The 17,683-nt window shown below is 43.1% G+C and overlaps 1 pseudogene across 1 annotated transcript; it reads right to left on the bottom strand.

The window, feature by feature from the left end:
* Window positions 1-1,015: 1,015 nt before the first annotated feature.
* Window positions 1,016-14,314, bottom strand: LOC311115741 (deoxyribose-phosphate aldolase-like; annotated as a pseudogene). Its single transcript, XR_014615371.1, has 9 exons — window positions 14,182-14,314; window positions 13,283-13,380; window positions 12,101-12,248; window positions 10,266-10,365; window positions 9,821-9,955; window positions 5,882-6,010; window positions 2,582-2,694; window positions 2,201-2,350; window positions 1,016-1,590 (listed from the first exon to the last, which is right to left on the bottom strand). The product of XR_014615371.1 is annotated as a deoxyribose-phosphate aldolase-like (transcript).
* Window positions 14,315-17,683: the final 3,369 nt, after the last annotated feature.

Consider the following 17,683-nt stretch of genomic DNA (forward strand, 5'->3'; position numbering starts at 1 on the left):
TCATCCTCTCATCCTCTTCCTCATCCTCATCCACTCTGAATTCAATATGCCCTCATCCTGTAATAGAGAAACCAGACTTTCTGCTAAGCCACACCCACTTATCTAAAACTTTATTTAATTAGATAAACCGTGAGGCTTTGCGTACTTACAATTGAAATATCCCATCATGCCCTAATCCCAAACCCCTGCTGTGTTCACACGTCTCTTCCTTCCCCGAGTGTACTCTCTCCTTCCATCTTTCGACAAGACTTCACCCCTCTCTCCCTCAGCAGGCTCAACCCCTCTTTAGACAAGATTTCTCCACTCCCTCTCAAGGATCACATCCCCCATTCCACAATGAAATGTTATTTCTTTGATCCTCTCCTCTGTTCTCGTTCCAGGTTACGGCCTGGGATATCTTCCTTAAAGAACAGAAGAAGAGGGTGGAGACCGAGGGAAGAAAGTTTTCTTCCGTCTTTAAATGAAGCTGCGTCCAAACAGAGCGGTTTCAAATCAGATCATTTAAATTCACTTAGCCCCTCATTAACCCCTCTCTCTGTTTCACTGAGCTCCCCGCTAATGAAGTTAGTCCAAAAGGAGAACAGTCTAGAACATATTCAGCACCCAGGCAGGCACGTCATTAGACAGGTGGCGTGCCTAAAACGGATCACATGAATAGGACTTCCAGCTGATTATATGCTGTAGATACCATGATAAAAGGGCACACAGGACCTGGAGTTTTTTTGGTCCTTTAATATTGACGACGTGCCCAGAAAGAGAAACTGTAGTGGTGTAATACAGTTACCCTGTAAATCAGAGCTGTTGGCCAGAGCTGTTGGCCAGAGCTGTTGGCCAGAGCTGTTGGCCAGAGCTGTTGGCCAGAGCTGTTGGTCAGAGCTGTTGGTCAGAGCTGTTGGTCAGAGCTGTTAGTCAGAGCTGTAAGCCAGAGTGCCAAAGACCAATTTCCATTTTGTGAGAACCTAACGCACAATAAAGTTTTTTGTATTTTAGCTCATCTGAATAACAATTCATAATGTTTGATGGTGTATATGGTCTTTAATCATGCCTCAACATCTTCAACAAGATGTCCAACCATACGTGTTTATAATGGGTTTCATTCTCTCTTTACAGCAAGGACAGTAATTGGATGAGACGGAAAACTGAATTGAGCGCTTTATATTGTGTATAATATAGTATTCTCATAACTACAAGTTAAAACTCTAATTTCATGACAGTTTTCTGTTTTCATTAAGACTGACTCATCAACACTCACTCAATTATTACAGGATAATAATGTCACATTGTTTGGACGAAACAATACCGGTTAACGGTCTCAAGGCACAAAGAGTAAGATATTCCAGAAGTACTGTATGTCCTGTGTACTGTAAAATGGCCGGCTCTTTCCTTCACTTGATCTGGGTCATCTTCTCAAATGAACACATTCCTGACAAGTACAGTAACAGATGTCTTTGAGGAACCTGTAAGCAATCTGCACAGTGATAGGCTGATTTGGTGAGGTTTCGGATTGGTCACTTTGAATTGGTAACCATGGTTTCAGGCCATGGGCATCTGGTGATAGGCTGCGTAGTGACCAGTCACGTAATGGTAGATCTGGAAGAACAGAGAAACAGGGAATAAGAAAAGAGGATTCATTAAAAAACAGTTAAAACACTGAGCTGAGTGGACCATTTAAATATGACCCCGTTGTTAATAAAAGGTCTGGAACAGTGACATGTAGAGGTTAAAAGGTCATGACTAACGGACAAACTAAACCATAATTGTAGAGGTTAAAGGTCATGACTAACGGACAAACTAAACCATAATTGTAGAGGTTAAAAGGTCATGACTAACAGACAAACTAAACCATAATTGTAGAGGTTAAAGGTCATGACTAACAGACAAACTAAACCATTATTTTCCTACAGTACCAAGCCATTCTGCTCTCAGCACTAATGTTATGGGACTTGTGTTGATAGGACCTGAGTGTGTGTCTGTGTGTGTGTGTGTGTGTGTCTGTGTGTCTGTATGTGTGTGTGTGTGTGTGTGTGTGTCTGTGTATGTGTGTGTGTGTGTGTGTGTGTCTGTCTGTCTGTGTGTGTGTGTGTGTGTGTGTGTGTGTCTGTGTGTGTGTGTGTGTGTGTCTGTGTGTGTGTGTGTGTGTATGTGTCTGTGTGTGTCTGTGTATGTGTGTGTGTGTGTGTGTGTGTGTGTGTGTGTGTACCTGTCTCTCTATGTCAGCCAATAGACTACTAGCGCCCAGTCTGAAGAGGTGAGGGCTCAGCCACTCGTCTCCCAGCTCTTCCTTCATCAGAGTCAGCCACACCAACGACTCCTTGGCTGTACGGATCCCACCAGCAGGCTTAAAACCAACCTAGGGTACGATTCACAGGACAGGAACGACCAGCTTCGTCAGTAAGGCAACAATAAGACTTCATGAGGGATAGGGCCAGTCAACAGGGAACATTGTTTAGGTAACTACATACATTTATATCTGATGTACATATCGTCTGTTGAATGGTATTGATTAGAACTGAACGGAATGAATTCAGCTGACTTGACTGAATGGATTCTAAGAGAAGCACACACACACTAAAACCCACACCTTATGTCCAGTCTTCAGGAAGTAGTCCCGGATGGCTCTGACCATCACTATGGCGACAGGGTACGTAGCGTTGACAGACTCCTTCCCTGTTGACGTCTTGATGAAGTCTGACCCTGTTGGTATACACACACACACACACACAGACACACACACACACACACACACAGTTAAAGACATGACCTCATTTCCTCAACTGACCTTAATGACCTCCGTTTTAGAATAAGGCTGTAACGTAACAAAAATGTGGAAAAAGTCAAGGGGTCTGAATACTTTCCCGAATGCACTGTATAACATGCGAGACAACATCTGGTGGACAATTTTGTGCTATTGTCACCATTACAATTCATTCTAGCCATCAATATGGAATCTATTCAGCTTTTCAACATCGTACAATTCCAGAAAGTTCCCATCCAAGCAGGATGAGCTATAGAAATAGGAAACTAGACTTATAGATGACCTAAAATACAGTACACACATTTAAACACTTTACAATTCTAGAAATACATGTGATTGTATGAAAATAGGAAACTGGGATTTAGAGATGTCATCAGACTGGACTAAAATACAATACAATATAGTATTACTATAGTACTACTCTATTACTACTATAGTATAAGAGGTACAGCTATTTCTAAAGTATCTGACTGAAACAGGACGTTCCACTGATGGCCGACCTGCTCTCAGGGTCTCCAGAGACGTTCCACTGAGGGCCGACCTGCTCTCAGGGTCTCCAGAGACGTTCCACTGAGGGCCGACCTGCTCTCAGGGTCTCCAGAGACGTTCCACTGATGGCCCGACCTGCTCTCAGGGTCTCCAGAGACGTTCCACTGATGGCCCGACCTGCTCTCAGGGTCTCCAGAGACGTTCCACTGAGGGCCCGACCTGCTCTCAGGGTCTCCAGAGACGTTCCACTGAGGTCTGCTCTGCTCTCAGGGTCTCCAGAGTCAGAGGAGAACATAAATTAAATAAATAAATAAATAAATTGGTCATTTAGCAGACGCTCTTATCCAGAGCGACTTACAGGAGCAATTAGGGTTAAGTGCCTTGCTCAAGGGCACATCGACAGGTTTTTCACCTAGTCGGCTCGGGGATTAGAACCAGCGACCTTTCGGTTACTGGCACAATGCTCTTACCCACTAAGCTACCTGCCGCCCATATTACATATGGTGTCTGTGACACTGTGGCAGGGCTAACAGAGGGTGTGTGCTGCCTGCTTCATCAATATAACCCTTCATTTATCCTCTTCCCTCCCTTCCCTTCATCCCTCCATTTCTCTACTTCCTTTCCTTCTGAGACAATTATGTCTTTATCAGCTTTCTGGATAAAAATAGAAGATGAAATGACAGGCTTTTAATAGATGAACCACAAGCCCTGGTGAAACATCACCGTCCCTCCATCCTCCTTTCCTTCTGTCTCCTCCCCCTGGTCTCTAATGACAGTTCATTACCAGGCTGATGAACACTTTACGCTCCATTACAGACATGTACTATGTATTTTTACATTACCAGGCTGATGAACACTTTACGCTCCATTACAGACATGTACTATGTATTTTTACATTACCAGGCTGATGAACACTTTACGCTCCATTACAGACATGTACTATGTATTTTTACATTACCAGGCTGATGAACACTTTACGCTCCATTACAGACATGTACTATGTATTTTTACATTACCAGGCTGATGAACACTTTACGCTCCATTACATACATGTATTTTTACATTACTAGGCTGATGAACACTTTACGCTCCATTACAGACATGTACTATGTATTTTTACATTACCAGGCTGATTAACACTTTACGCTCCATTACAGACATGTACTATGTATTTTTACATTACCAGGCTGATGAAGACTTTACGCTCCATTACAGACATGTACTATGTATTTTTACATTACCAGGCTGATGAAGACTTTACGCTCCATTACAGACATGTACTATGTATTTTTACATTACCAGGCTGATGAAGACTTTACGCTCCATTACAGACATGTACTATGTATTTTTACATTACCAGGCTGATGAAGACTTTACGCTCCATTACAGACATGTACTATGTATTTTTACATTACCAGGCTGATGAAGACTTTACGCTCCATTACAGACATGTACTATGTATTTTTACATTACCAGGCTGATGAAGACTTTACGCTCCATTACAGACATGTACTATGTATTTTTTACATTACCAGGCTGATGGAGACTTTACGCTCCATTACAGACATGTACTATGTATTTTTACATTACCAGGCTGATGAAGACTTTACGCTCCATTACAGACATGTACTATGTATTTTTACAGTCATATTTTTTCTTTCTTTCCTTTTTTATTTATGTCTTTGTGTCTCTCGCTCTCTCCCTCCCTCTCTACCCCATAACGTCCTCTCTCTCTCTCGCGCTCTCTCTCTCGCTCTCTCCTCAGACAGAGGAGTAATTCCGTAGATTGGTTATGGGGATGTTAATGACCTGATAATGGATAGAGGTTATTAAACGAGGATGGTGGTAATGGCGCTCTTTTCATTTGGCTAGCGTGGGCAAGCAGGCAGTGTGTGTGTGAGTGTGTGTGTGTGTGTGTGTGTGTGTGTAGTGGAGTAAAATAGCCTCCGTCATAGATTAATAGGCAAAATTATCATTCAATTTCTGGAATCTCATACGCAATTTATAGAACAAGGGGAGATTAAGGAGCAAGCGCGCCGACAAAAGCAATGTATTTTAATAACGATCTCTATCGGACCGGCTGACAATTTGGTACAGTAATCGGCTTATTATGTGACGGGTAGTTAAGTGTACAGTTCAGTGTGTGTGTGTGTGTGTGTGTGTGTGTATAAAAGAGAGAACGTTCATCAGGTTAGCTAAGTACAAAGACAGAGCAGCCTGAACAACAGCGCCTCCCACAGGAGAACATGACAAACTGCACCATTTGTAATACAATATCACTGGGCCTGATTCAGAGGTGAGATGAGAGCACATACAACTCTTGATTTTTCGCAAATCATTCATCAACAACGACGACAGAAAATGGGAGTTGGATCTCAAGTCAGAATACAGCCCTGTGTGTGTGTGTGTGTGTGTGTGTGTGTGTGTGTGTGTGTGTGTCTGTGTGTGTGTGTGTGTATGTGTGTGTGTGTGTGTGTACGTGTGTGTGTGTGTGTGTGTGTGTGTGTGTGTATGTGTGTGTGTGTGTGTGTGTGTGTGTCTGTGTGTGTGTGTGTGTGTATGTGTGTGTGTGTGTGTGTGTGTACGTGTGTGTGTGTGTGTGTGTGTGTGTGAGTGTGAGAGAAAGAACACGCTCACCAGCCATCATAGCCACCAGACTAGCCTTGCAGACGTTAGTGTACGTCCCCAGCTCTCCTACAGCCAGGATGGACTTCATGTGAGCCTCCCCACAGGCCTCTCTGAACTGACACACCTCATCATACACGGCTGAGGAGAGAGAGAGAGAGAGGTCATTTAAAATGGACACGCCACCACACACCTTCACTGTCATAGCAACACCATAGCTCATACTGTCATAGCAACATCATAGCTCATACTGTCATAGCAACATCATAGTTCATACTGTCATAGCAACACCATAGCTCATACTGTCATAGCAACATCATAGCTCATACTGTCATAGCAACATCATAGTTCATACTGTCATAGCAACATCATATTTCATACTGTCATAGCAACGTCATAGCTCATACTGTCATAGCAACATCATATTTCATACTGTCATAGCAACATCATAGTTCATACTGTCATAGCAACATCATAGTTCATACTGTCATAGCAACATCATAGTTCATACTGTCATAGCAACATCATAGTTCATACTGTCATAGCAACATCATATTTCATACTGTCATAGCAACGTAATAGCTCATACTGTCATAGCAACATCATATTTCATACTGCCATAGCAACATCATAGTTCATACTGTCATAGCAACATCATAGTTCATACTGTCATAGCAACATCATAGTTCATACTGTCATAGCAACATCATAGCTCATACTGTCATAGCAACATCATAGCTCATACTGTCATAGCAACATCATATTTCATACTGTCATAGCAACATCATATTTCATACTGTCATAGCAACATCATAGCTCATACTGTCATAGCAACATCATAGTTCATACTGTCATAGCAACATCATAGTTCATACTGTCATAGCAACATCATAGTTCATACTGCCATAGCAACATCATAGCTCATACTTTGTACACAATGTTTGTGTCAACTATGTTATAGAAGCATCTGAAGGTATCATGTATGTTTTCATGTTCCAGTTGACAGTATGTTTTCATGTTCCAGTTGACAGTATCAGTATGTTTTCAGGTTCCAGTTGACAGTATGTTTTCAGGTTCCAGTTGACAGTATGTTTTCATGTTCCAGTTGACAGTATGTTTTCAGGTTCCAGTTGACAGTATGTTTTCAGGTTCCAGTTGACAGTATGTTTTCAGGTTCCAGTTGACTGTATGTTTTCAGGTTCCAGTTGACAGTATGTTTTCAGGTTCCAGTTGACAGTATGTTTTCAGGTTCCAGTTGACAGTATGTTTTCATGTTCCAGTTGACAGTATGTTTTCAGGTTCCAGTTGACAGTATGTTTTCAGGTTCCAGTTGACAGTATGTTTTCATGTTCCAGTTGACAGTATGTTTTCAGGTTCCAGTTGACAGTATGTTTTCAGGTTCCAGTTGACAGTATATTTTCATGTTCCAGTTGACAGTATGTTTTCATGTTCCAGTTGACAGTATGTTTTCAGGTTCCAGTTGACAGTATGTTTTCAGGTTCCAGTTGACAGTATGTTTTCAGGTTCCAGTTGACAGTATGTTTTCATGTTCTAGCTGACTATGTTTTCACGTTCTAGCAGACAGTATGTTTTCAGGTTCCAGTTGACAGTATGTTTTCAGGTTCCAGTTGACAGTATGTTTTCATGTTCTAGCTGACAGTATGTTTTCATGTTCTAGCTGACTATGTTTTCACGTTCTAGCAGACAGTATGTTTTCAGGTTCCAGTTGACAGTATGTTTTCAGGTTCCAGTTGACAGTATGTTTTCAGGTTCCAGTTGACAGTATGTTTTCAGGTTCCAGTTGACAGTATGTTTTCATGTTCCAGTTGACAGTATGTTTTCATGTTCCAGTTGACAGTATGTTTTCAGGTTCCAGTTGACAGTTTGTTTTCAGGTTCCAGTTGACAGTATGTTTTCAGGTTCCAGTTGACAGTATGTTTTCAGGTTCCAGTTGACAGTATGTTTTCAGGTTCCAGTTGACAGTATGTTTTCAGGTTCCAGTTGACAGTATGTTTTCAGGTTCCAGTTGACAGTATGTTTTCATGTTCCAGTTGACAGTATGTTTTCATGTTCCAGTTGACAGTATGTTTTCAGGTTCCAGTTGACAGTATGTTTTCAGGTTCCAGTTGACAGTATGTTTTCAGGTTCCAGTTGACAGTATGTTTTCATGTTCCAGTTGACAGTATGTTTTCATGTTCCAGTTGACAGTATGTTTTCATGTTCTAGCTGACAGTATGTTTTCATGTTCTAGCAGACAGTATGTTTTCACGTTCTAGCAGACAGTATGTTTTCAGGTTCCAGTTGACAGTATGTTTTCAGGTTCCAGTTGACAGTATGTTTTCAGGTTCCAGTTGACAGTATGTTTTCATGTTCCAGTTGACAGTATGTTTTCAGGTTCCAGTTGACAGTATGTTTTCATGTTCTAGCTGACTGTATGTATGTAAGTAACAGGCTGTTCTGAAGGCAAAGGGGGGGGGGTCCGACCCGGTACTGGTGTACCTAATAAACTGGCCAGTGAGTGTATATAATAATATATACCATACCTTCCCACTGTCCAGTGAGGGCCAGAGTCCTGTTGATGACTATATCTATCTCCATAGCTCCATCCTCTACGGCCATACGGACCCATACCTTCCCACTGTCCAGTGAGGGCCAGAGTCCTGTTGATGACTATATCTATCTCCATAGCTCCATCCTCTACAGCCATACGGACCCATACCTTCCCACTGTCCAGTGAGGGCCAGAGTCCTGTTGATGACTATATCTATCTCCATAGCTCCATCCTCTACAGCCATACGGACCCATACCTTCCCACTGTCCAGTGAGGGCCAGAGTCCTGTTGATGACTATATCTATCTCCATAGCTCCATCCTCTACAGCCATACGGACCCATACCTTCCCACTGTCCAGTGAGGGCCAGAGTCCTGTTGATGACTATATCTATCTCCATAGCTCCATCCTCTACAGCCATACGGACCCATACCTTCCCACTGTCCAGTGAGGGCCAGAGTCCTGTTGATGACTATATCTATCTCCATAGCTCCATCCTCTACAGCCATACGGACCCATACCTTCCCACTGTCCAGTGAGGGCCAGAGTCCTGTTGATGACTATATCTATCTCCATAGCTCCATCCTCTACGGCCATACGGACCCATACCTTCCCACTGTCCAGTGAGGGCCAGAGTCCTGTTGATGACTATATCTATCTCCATAGCTCCATCCTCTACAGCCATACGGACCCATACCTTCCCACTGTCCAGTGAGGGCCAGAGTCCTGTTGATGACTATATCTATCTCCATAGCTCCATCCTCTACAGCCATACGGACCCATACCTTCCCACTGTCCAGTGAGGGCCAGAGTCCTGTTGATGACTATATCTATCTCCATAGCTCCATCCTCTACGGCCATACGGACCCATACCTTCCCACTGTCCAGTGAGGGCCAGAGTCCTATTGATGACTATATCTATCTCCATAGCTCCATCCTCTACAGCCATGCGGACCCATACCTTCCCACTGTCCAGTGAGGGCCAGAGTCCTATTGATGACTATATCTATCTCCATAGCTCCATCCTCTACGGCCATACGGACCCATACCTTCCCACTGTCCAGTGAGGGCCAGAGTCCTGTTGATGACTATATCTATCTCCATAGCTCCATCCTCTACGGCCATACGGACCCATACCTTCCCACTGTCCAGTGAGGGCCAGAGTCCTGTTGATGACTATATCTATCTCCATAGCTCCATCCTCTACAGCCATACGGACCCATACCTTCCCACTGTCCAGTGAGGGCCAGAGTCCTGTTGATGACTATATCTATCTCCATAGCTCCATCCTCTACAGCCATACGGACCCATACCTTCCCACTGTCCAGTGAGGGCCAGAGTCCTGTTGATGACTATATCTATCTCCATAGCTCCATCCTCTACAGCCATACGGACCCATACCTTCCCACTGTCCAGTGAGGGCCAGAGTCCTGTTGATGACTATATCTATCTCCATAGCTCCATCCTCTACGGCCATACGGACCTCCTCTAGCCTGGCCTTCAGAGGGGTCTGGCCTGCAGGGAAACCTGTCGCCACTGAGGACAGAGATAGCAAAGTCAGTGATGTCTGAGTCGGTCTCCATAGTTTTTCATGTCTAAAACATCCTGTTATTTCATTCGTGTTGTGGCTGTATGAGTCGCTTATGTGTGTTATAATCACATATATATATTAATCGATCACACATATATATATTAATCGATCAATAAATAAATCAAATAACAAAAGAAACACAGCAACCAATCAGAGGATGACAGGAAGTGACAACTGTACTTCATTAGTGACAACATACACCCGGACTGTCCAACTACAGAATGACACGGAGGTAGACTTGCTCCTCGCTCTTACCTGAGGCCACAGGTAGGCTGGAGTTGGCTGCTTTCCAGGGACTTCAACAGCATCAGCCACACGAGACGGGTACACACACACTGCTGCAGTAGTCACACACCTAGATACACAGACACAACCAGAACTATAGTTACACCTCTAGCTAACTGAGACAGGTACACACTGCTGCAGTAGTCACAGATACAACTTCACTCTTGCCAACACCAAGGCCAATCATGTGAAACAAGATAGGCCTTCATGTGAAACATAGGAGTACGTCGCCCTCTAGTGGGTAAATATTACATGAGTTAAGGAGTACGTCGCCCTCTAGTGGGTAAATATTACATGAGTTAAGGAGTACGTCGCCCTCTAGTGGGTAAATATTTCATGAGTTAAGGAGTACGTCGCCCTCTAGTGGGTAAATATTACATGAGTTAAGGAGTACGTCGCCCTCTAGCGGGTAAATATTTCATGAGTTAAGGAGTACGTCGCCCTCTAGTGGGTAAATATTACATGAGTTAAGGAGTATGTCGCCCTCTAGTGGGTAAATATTACATGAGTTAAGGAGTATGTCTCCCTCTAGTGGGTAAATATTTCATGAGTTAAGGAGTACGTCGCCCTCTAGTGGGAAAATATTTCATCAGTTAAGGAGTACGTCGCCCTCTAGTGGGAAAATATTACATGAGTTAAGGAGTACGTCGCCCTCTAGTGGGTAAATATTACATGAGTTAAGGAGTATGTCGCCCTCTAGTGGGTAAATATAACATTAGTTAAGGAGTATGTGGCCCTCTAGTTAAGTTGTTGAGAACTCTGTTTATTAAGTTTTACACACACACAGACAAGACAAAGCAATATAAATAATATACTCAACTAGACAAAAATACAAATAATACATATAAAAAAAAAAAAAATTTTTTAAAATAACTTTAAAGATACCATACTTTAGACAAGTTAAACACACCAGGCAGAAGGCTACAAAAGGTTAAAGGGCAATCTATAGTATAGGGACAGAGCAAACACCTCACCATTGTTCCTGTAAACAGTTAAGGGATGGGGTGGAGAAATGCAACCACTCACAGACAGTCAAGGCCACAGACCAATCATCCACTGGACCAAAAATAAAAAGTTACAATGCTTTAAAATAAAAAAATTAATATTGATAATTTTATGTAGGCGTGAACAGAATTAAAAAAATAAAAATAACTGGGAAAAACAAGCTCACACCTTAGTCTCTGCCCGGGCGAGATGAACAAGGCATCCGCAGGTCACAATCAATAAGCACATCAACCTTAATGCCCCCCACCCCCACCCCAGAAAAAAAACACAGAGAAATGCTCATCCAACCCCTAAGTCACAGGGGGGTCAAATACAGACTTATTTTGGTTTTAATAGGAATGCTATCAGAGGATGGACTGTTTAAAGTAAGACCGGAATGGAGCCCAAGCCTCATTAAACAGTTTGGGGTTCCCACGTGAATTGAATTTAATTTTTTCTAGTTTCAGAGAGCACAACACGTCTCTCACCCAATATTTATAAGATGGGGGAGCTGCCATCTTCCAGTTCTGTAGTATTAGCCGTCTAGCTAAAAGAGTTGTATAAGCAACAGTGTCCGACTGGATTCTTGACAGGGGGGTGCTTATGTAAAATATTACATTAGTTAAGTTGTGACTTGAACAAGTATGAAGTATAGAACATCAGTCATGTTCAGGAGGATGTAGCGCTAACATGCTAACACATTTCATACACATGCTTTATGAAGAGCCATGTAAAGCTAGTCTGTCTCTGGAGCAAGGGTGAGGTGGAGAGAGGGCGAGACGCGGACAGACCGTCAGACAGACACCCCCCCCCCCCCATACCTTCGTTATGCATGTCCATGCTCTTCAGCAGGTCAGTGCGTACAGGCTGGGTAGCCTTCATACACAGCCGGTGGACGTTGCCAGGCGTGTCGTCGCCAGCCAGGGTCGTCAGGTCAATACAGGTCACCGCCCGCAGAAGCCACGCCGCCTGGAGACAAGACAGAGAGCATCATGGGTTAATGTAGTGACACAGAGCCAGATGTCAACTCATACCGCGGTGTATAACTGTTTGTTCTCAATACAAGGGGTTGGTGTGGACAACACTTCAACACTAGATAACATACAAAATCATACTGTACATCCCAATCCATATTCTAACAGTAGGATACAAACTGAGCATACTGCATATCCTTATTCTAACAGTAGAATACAAACTGAGCATACTGCATATCCTTATTCTAACAGTAGAATACAAACGGAGCATACTGCATATCCTTATTCTAACAGTAGGATACAAACGGAGCATACTGCATATCCTTATTCTAACAGTAGGATTCAAACAGAGCATACTGTATATCCTTATTCTAACAGTAGGATACAAACTGAGCATACTGTATATCCTTATTCTAACAGTAGGATACAAACTGAGCATACTGCATATCCTTATTCTAACAGTAGGATACAAACTGAGCATACTGTATATCCTTATTCTAACAGTAGGATACAAACGGAGCATACTGTATATCCTTATTCTAACAGTAGGATTCAAACAGAGCATACTGTATATCCTTATTCTAACAGTAGGATACAAACTGAGCATACTGTATATCCTTATTCTAACAGTAGGATACAAACTGAGCATACTGCATATCCTTATTCTAACAGTAGGATACAAACTGAGCATACTGCATATCCTTATTCTAACAGTAGGATACAAACGGAGCATACTGTATATCCTTATTCTAACAGTAGGATACAAACTGAGCATACTGCATATCCTTATTCTAACAGTAGGATACAAACTGAGCATAGTGTATATCCTAATTCTAACAGTAGGCTACAAATGGAGCATCACTTTATCCTTTCATCTTGTGTCTTCTTATGAGATTTATAGGAAAACATTGGAGATGAAGGTATTGCGCGCACAAACACACACACACACACACACACACACACACACACACACACACACACACACACACATACACAGAGAGAGACCAATGCTACCCCCAAAGCCCCTACCTGCCACTGTTTCTTGTTCTTGTTGCGTCCTTGGATCTGCTGAGCTCTCTTCAGCACTGCCTGAGTGTTCACGCGCACCTTGGACACCCACTCCAGGTCTGACACACACACACACACACACACACACACACACACACACACACACACACACAATAACAGCAACATCAATATGGAAGGTTGATAAGAAACACTGAAGTTGGTATGTGGTCGCTGTCCACAACGCTTCCATATACGTTTATATTGGAGGTATATGCAGGCCTATTTCTCACCGAATCCACTATTCTGTTCAGATATCTACCGAATATCAAGTAGGCTTACAGTAGTTAACAAACCGATGGTTAGGCCTGTATCGAAAATGTTTTCCGGGGTCTTAGTACAGTCAGACAACAAGAGATCACCGATAGATAGTCACGTGATTCACCCTGGCTGCACTGAGGTGTCATTGGAAACATATTAGCCAGGACATCATGAGAGTCAAGACCACCAACATACAGTAATTCAGCGTGTAACTAGCTACTATCTTTACAGTGTTCACTAGACATGATACAAAGTATCTCTCTACATGTTACCTAACTAGACACATATTTAAAACGGTTGACATGCAAAATGTGCAGTGATTGTAAAATACATTGTGTACTTAAATTTACATCACGTGAGAGCGGTACTTCTTACATGCATTTGTTTGATTGAAACCAAACTCTTTCAGTTAGGCTTAAGTGTCACAGTCAAAACATTGTTTAGGACATTCTTGATCATCATAAAACACACCCTCTATGGTAACAGCTAAAAGTTTATACTATCTGGATGCACGTGCTAACACAATCGATAGCTATTTAGCTGGATTTGACTAATGTTGCAGGATAAACGTGTATTTCCCACAATAAGGAAGCGAGTCTTACCAAGGGGAATTCCCGGGTTTCTTGCAGACATGATTAACAACGATTTAACGAACGAACGGTGTTATTTTTTCCAGCAGATTCACCTAGCTAGCTAATTTGCTACCAGAAGAGTTTACGGTCCATGGACCTCTTCCTGAACGTATAGTCACCGCCCCCCTCAATCCACCAATCACGGTTCAGCTCGAAGGGGCGTCATAATATGTACGTTTGAAGGATCTTTATCAATAAAAAAAGATGAACGATTACATATTTTCAATGATAATAGATATTTTTCGTAAGAATATTTTTAACCAACAGTTCTACTTAAATATTCTGTATTTATTGTGCCAATAACTGATCCCTTTAATTGATTTTTGAAATATTCCAAATCAAAGCAATCGATTTGATACAATATAATATAGGCTATTTCTTAGTCCTTCATGTAACTAACCACATTTTAGTTCCTGCCTGTCTATCAAGCACATAGACATGACATCCGTCACCTGTTGCCGAAACAAGAACACGACCAGAATACTATGGAACAAGTTGAACCGACCGACACCATGCATTTCTACAGCGCAGTCAATCTGCCAAGATGCCAACAGCCTGTGGGCAAACCTGAGAAGTAGTACGTAAGCTATGGATGAAAACCAGACCTGATCTGGGATGCGTCCCATCCTAAATGGCTCTCTGTTCCCTATACAGTGCACTACTTTGGACCAGGGCACTCTATAAAGGGAATAGGGTTCCATTTGGGACCCAGACCTGACCTGGAGTCAGATCTGAGAGGAAGATCGAGTGAATGCTTTATTGCCATATCAGAGGCATCTCATTGGGCTGGGTAATCAGTGACTCAATCAGTAATTATTGTGATGGAAAGGAGACTTGACAGGCCTGCAGAGAGTGAGAGAGAGAGAGCGGGGGGAGGGGGAGAGAGAGGGGGAGGGAGAGAGAAAGAGAGAGAAGGTGAGAGAGAAAGAGGGTGAGACAGAGAGAGAGAGAGGGTGAGTGAGAGAGAGAGGCTGAGACAGAGAGAGAGCGAGAGAGAGAGAGAGAGAGAAAGAGAGGGAGAGAGAGGGTGAGAGAGAGAGAGAGAGAGAGAGAGAGAGAGAGAGAGAGAGAGAGAGAGAGAGAGAGAGAGAGAGAGAGAGAGAGAGAGAGAGAGAGAGAGAGAGGAAGAAGCTAAGTGCCAAGCTGGCATGCTCCACCATGGTTAATCCAACATTGTCTCTAGTACTGATTCTGTTTCTAGCTGTCTGGTTCTGATTCTGTTTCTAGCTGTCTGGTTCTGATTCTGTTTCTAACTGTCTGGTTCTGATTCTGTTTCTAGTTGTCTGATTCTAACTGTCTGGTTCTGATTCTGTTTCTAGCTGTCTGGTTCTGATTCTAACTGTCTGATTCTATTCCTAACTGTCTGTTTCTAGCTGTCTGGTTCTGATTCTCATTTTTTATTTGTTTGTTTTTTACCCCTTTTTTCTCCCTAATTACGATCTTGTCTCATCGCTGCAACTCCCCAAAGGGCTCGGGAGGCGAAGGTCGAGTCATGCGTCCTCCAAAACATGACCCGCCAAACCGCGCTTCTTAACACCCGCCAGCTTAACCCGGAAGCCAGCCGCACCAATGTGTCGGAGGAAACACCGTTCACCTGACAACCGGGGTCAGCTTGCAGGGGCCCAGCCAGCCACAAGGAGTCGCTAGAGTGCGATGAGCCAAGTAAAGCAGGGTACTGGGCGGAGGCCGGCTAGTGGTGACTGTTTAACAGTCTAATGGCCTGGAGATTTGATGCACATGTACTGACCCCGCCTTCTAGATGGTAGCGGGGTGAACAGGCCGTGGCTCGGGTGGTTGAGGTCCTTGATGATCTTCTTGGCCTTCCTGTGACACCGGGTGCTGTAGATGTCCTGGCGGGCAGGCAGTGTGCCCCTGGTGATGCGTTGGGCTGACACACCACCCTCTGGAGAGCCCTGCGGTTGCGGACGGTGAAGTTTCCTACAGGATGCTCTCAACGGTGCATCTGTATACGTTTGTGAGGGTCTTAGGGCAAAGGCGAATTTCTTCAGCCTCCTGAGGTTGAAAAGGTGCTGTTGCGCCTTCTTCACCACACTGTCTGTGTGAAGGAACCATTTCAGGTCGTCAGTGATGTACACTCCGAGGAACTTGAAGCTTTTGACACTCTCCACTGCGGCCCCGTCGATGTGGATGGGTGCGTGCTCTCTCTGCTGTCTCCTGTAGTCCTGTGGTGTGTGTGTGTGTGTGTGTGTGTGTGTGTGTGTGTGCTAACTGTGGCTTGGGAGCGGAGTGGCAGAGTCCTGTGCTGGCCCCAAAGCATTCCACCACCAACCCTGTTGCCATGGCACCGCCCCACAATATTATGGAGCAGCCATATGTTAGGAGACCTTGTAATGTTTTATAGCCTTTTGTGAAAATCTATTAAATGGTATAAAGTTTCTTAGTTCCTTAGTCGCCCTGTTTCTAACTGCCTGGTTCTGATTCTTTTTCTAGCTGTCTGATTCTAACTGTCTGGTTCTGATTCTGTTTCTAGCTGTCTGGTTCTGATTCTGTGTCTAACTGTCTGGTTCTGATTCTCTTTCTAACTGTCTGATTCTGCTTCTGCTTCTAACTGTCTGGTTCTGATTCTGTTTCTAACTGTATGGTTCTGATTCTGTGTCTAACTGTCTGATTCTGATTCTGTTTCTAACTGTCTGGTTCTGATTCTGTTTCTAACTGCCTGGTTCTGATTCTTTTTCTAGCTGTCTGGTTCTGATTCTGTTTCTAGCTGTCTGGTTCTGATTATGTTTCTAGCTGTCTGATTCTCTTTCTAACTATCTGGTTCTGATTCTGTTTTTAGCTTTCTGGTTCTGATTCTGTTTCTAACTGTCTGGTTCTGATTATGTTTCTAACTGTCTTGTTCTGATTCTAACTGTCTGGTTCTGATTCTGTTTCTAGCTGTCTGGTTCTGATTCTGTGTCTAACTGTCTGGTTCTCATTCTGTTTCTAGCTGTCTGGTTCTGATTCTGTGTCTAACTGTCTGGTTCTGATTCTGTGTCTAACTGTCTGGTTCTGATTCTGTTTCTAACTGTCTGGTTCTGATTATGTTTCTAGCTGTCTGATTCTCTTTCTAACTATCTGGTTCTGATTCTGTTTTTAGCTTTCTGGTTCTGATTCTGTTTCTAACTGTCTGGTTCTGATTCTGTTTCTAGCTGTCTGATTCTAACTGTCTGGTTCTGATTCTGTTTCTAACTGTCTTGTTCTGATTCTGTTTCTAACTGTCTGGTTCTGATTCTGTTTCTAGCTGTCTGAATCTAACTGTCTGGTTCTGATTCTGTTTCTAGCTGTCTGGTTCTGATTCTGTGTCTAACTGTCTGGTTCTGATTCTGTTTCTAGCTGTCTGATTCTAACTGTCTGGTTCTGATTCTGTTTCTAACTGTCTTGTTCTGATTCTGTTTCTAACTGTCTGGTTCTGATTCTGTTTCTAGCTGTCTGATTCTAACTGTCTGGTTCTGATTCTGTTTCTAGCTGTCTG

The sequence above is a fragment of the Coregonus lavaretus genome, assembly GCF_964263955.1.
Source record: "Coregonus lavaretus genome assembly, contig: HAP1_SCAFFOLD_3397, whole genome shotgun sequence".
NCBI classification, from domain to species: domain Eukaryota; kingdom Metazoa; phylum Chordata; class Actinopteri; order Salmoniformes; family Salmonidae; genus Coregonus; species Coregonus lavaretus.